The 3,291-nt window shown below is 36.2% G+C and overlaps 1 long non-coding RNA gene across 1 annotated transcript; it reads right to left on the bottom strand.

Annotated features, from left to right (window-relative positions):
* Positions 1–495: 495 nt before the first annotated feature.
* Positions 496–1,938, bottom strand: LOC141818103 (uncharacterized). The gene is made up of 3 exons (XR_012600904.1): positions 1,852–1,938; positions 1,528–1,749; positions 496–710 (listed from the first exon to the last, which is right to left on the bottom strand). It is a non-coding gene; the product is annotated as an uncharacterized LOC141818103 (long non-coding RNA).
* Between the last annotated feature and the right edge of the window lie 1,353 nt (positions 1,939–3,291).

Raw genomic sequence — 3,291 nt, forward strand, 5'->3', positions numbered from 1 at the left:
CAAAACTTTAAAGAATTGGAGCATATTAGGCACGGAGAGAAAATAGATAATACCCTCACCCTAATAAGAAATGTAATTATCATTTCTTCCATTGCTGCATTTGGTTTATACTCTTCATCAGATTGGCCAGCAGTTCCAGGTGTCTCAATGCTTGGTATTGATGCTCCACCAGGTGACACAACATAAAGAGACTGGAGTCCTGGTTCAACCTTCACTCGCTTGCTTATGTCATCAGGAAATACAGAAGTATCTGATGAGCACTTTGAGTCAGCAACTACAGCAACAGCATTCAATGATTCACCTGTCTGGTTATAACCCTCGGAACCTGGCACAACTTTCATTTCATTTTGTCTTTGCCTTTCCCCAAGCGACAACTAAGCCAGCAAGTTCAATAGCAAGGCGTCTGTTTTCAGGAGGACTGTTAAATGGCAGACCTAGCCGACTAAGGAGTTTACCATCTGAGGAACAAATTGTGCTCGGCAACTATAAAAGAGATCCGCATGCCGAACAATCAGCTGAAAGATGTGTATCATATTAGGAATTGAATGACCTTCTTCAACAAGTATTTTCTTGGTATAACGAATCCAGATTGGTACACGACTTTCTCCTGGTGGTAGCCTCCGAGGAAGTGCAGGCATTAGTATGTCAAGGGCTTGTTTAACTAGAAGCTTATTTTCTGGTTGACAAGTTCGCAGCAAGGCAATGAAAACCTGATAGAAGAAAGTTTCAGTTAGTGGATGCTCAGAACAGTGGTTTAGCTTATACAAAATATGTTTAAGTTACAGATGATATGATTTGATCATAAAACAAAACTAAAACATAGTTGTCATAAAAGCAACAAAGGTAAAATATATTGACTGATATAGTACGATAAAAACTCTTTATATGTGATTCCTCATTTAAGGTGGCATTGAATGAAAGCCATTCAAGCCAAATTACCAGTTGAATTGACAAATAATGGCTCTTTTATTGCATATTTTATCACATTAAACAATGATTTTAAATTATCATGCAACTGTCATCAAGATAACACAAGCACTAAAGAGAAGTGGTAATGGAGAGTTATATATCCAATTCTGGGAGAAACTTACCTGTATCTTTTTTATGCACTCACTAATCCTACATGGCATACAATTAAGTTATGCATGAGCATCTTTGGAGTGTTCCATGTTAACCAGTGCAAAATTAAAACTGAACTTAGAGGAATTAACTTAGACTTGACTAAGAAAGGGGGGACCAATTTATTTAGTTTCATTCATATTTGGATCCAGCCAACTTACTAAACCAACAATACACCTCCCTGAATACATTCAAACAATCTAATAGACAAGAACATGGAATAAGACCTCTAGATCTGAACCCTAGGTCTATTGATAACAAATCCAAAGCTCCAACTATAGCTTCAGAATTGCAACTTTTCTAAATTGTAAAAAAAAACAAAACATACTCCACTTAAATTTAGCTTATAAAACAGAGAACGCAAATAATAGAACTTTGATGACTATGGTAAGGACAAAAGAATTCGACCTGAAGGATAATTTTTTCAGGAGCTTGATAGGCTTCTAGGAAGTGGCATACATTCACAAATGCCCATTGTTTGCTGGAATTATCCTCACGCTTAAGATGATTCCAACCAAATTTTATAAGCTCTTTGCGATGTTGAACAAGTTCATTCTGTAGATACTTCAACAGCAATGTAGCAAGCTGTAGAAGTTCTATCCTCAAAGGCTCATCATATTCAGCACTAATCTGCAGGTTAAATATCCTCAGAAATGAAAATTAATCTAAAATTAGCATTGATCAATAGAAAATGAGCCTAATAAAAAATGAGCAAACACATGAAATTGTCACCTCCTCCGGAGGGTCAAGAAGTTTATCGACAATGGTTTTTATTATTGACGGTCCACAATTTCCCAACTGTGACCATTTTGAAAAGAGTGTGCCAACATTGGAAGGATGAGAATTTGCATAGCAATGACAAGGTGATCTTGACCAAATTGTTTTGACTGGAAGACATTCAAGAAATGCAGAAGAATCGCTTTCTTTAAGTTGGGAGCATAACCTTCTGCCACCTAGTTTGCAATTGCAACAATTGGTTAGAACATCCCCTCCAAGTAGTGTTCTACATGCCAAAATGGACAAATGGATTTGCTTACCTCAATTATATAAAATTCCTTCAAAAAGGTATAGTCAATGCGAGTTCGAAATAAGAAAATTGACAGCATATCAAAGAGTACACCAACTTCAGATTTATCATGCCTCAAGTAATTCAGAAAACACTTTACAAGCTGCTTGCTTTCCTTTACCTGCAGATCAAGAAGACTGATGTCCTTAAATATTATAAAAACAAAGACAAGTTGCACGACTACCATGACTCTAGGATGTGATAAATAGAAAACACAAGCTCCATGGCGCTGTGTCTCAAAGATGGAGTTGACCATCTTCAATATCAAGAATACTAATTCCCAAGATTAGTATAGTTAAGTGAAGTCAAGGTACACCATAAATCTACAATTGAATAGACATTGCAACTAGAAGAAAATCATATAAGCTGAAAAGAGCATCATGAATCAAACACAGTCAAAAGATCCTTTAGAGACCTACCAGAATGGAATAAAAGCCAAGAATTCTACTAATGAACTTTAATTATACTGAGGCACTAAGTGCTGTTACCATTTGCACCAGTATTGGAAGCAGAAGGAAAAACAGAATAGGGGATCAGAGATAAACTTAGGAAATAAAAACGAATTTTCCACTGGACCTATATTTTTAACAGAAGTGAAAAGTTAAATGAGAGGTAAGTTCATATGCAATAAGCAGTTGCAACCATATCGAAATCTACTTTAGGAAATTAACATGTACATCAACCAGCCATGATGTACAAGATCTTCCCCCAAAAAAGTGTACCATAACTTTGTCATATGAGGAATCAAACGATTTTGAAACAGCACTCTTCATTTAACACAAGAAAGTTAGCATGTCTTGCAGCATTAATTAATAAGCAATAAAACCAACCTGGAGTAAGCTCAAAACTTGTTCATTTTGCAAACGAGCAATCCTTGCTGCTGACTTCCAAACAAGGAGTAATGTATCGAATACAATCCGATTTGCATGCAGCCGATCTGGCATCAATTTGACTAGAGTCAAAATAAGCTCCAATCCATGAAAATAACCATCAGAGTGTACAGGTAAAGATGGATTAGTAGAACTGTCTGAAGTAAGACCTTCATTGGTAATTGAAGAGGCTGAAGATTGAGTAATATTACCATCTAAATGTTGAATCAATTGGGG

Source organism: Curcuma longa, unplaced genomic scaffold (assembly GCF_044706935.1).
Source record: "Curcuma longa cultivar G26 ecotype Majalengka, Jawa Barat unplaced genomic scaffold, ITB_CL_G26_1.1 contig_23307, whole genome shotgun sequence".
In the NCBI taxonomy this organism is placed as follows: domain Eukaryota; kingdom Viridiplantae; phylum Streptophyta; class Magnoliopsida; order Zingiberales; family Zingiberaceae; genus Curcuma; species Curcuma longa.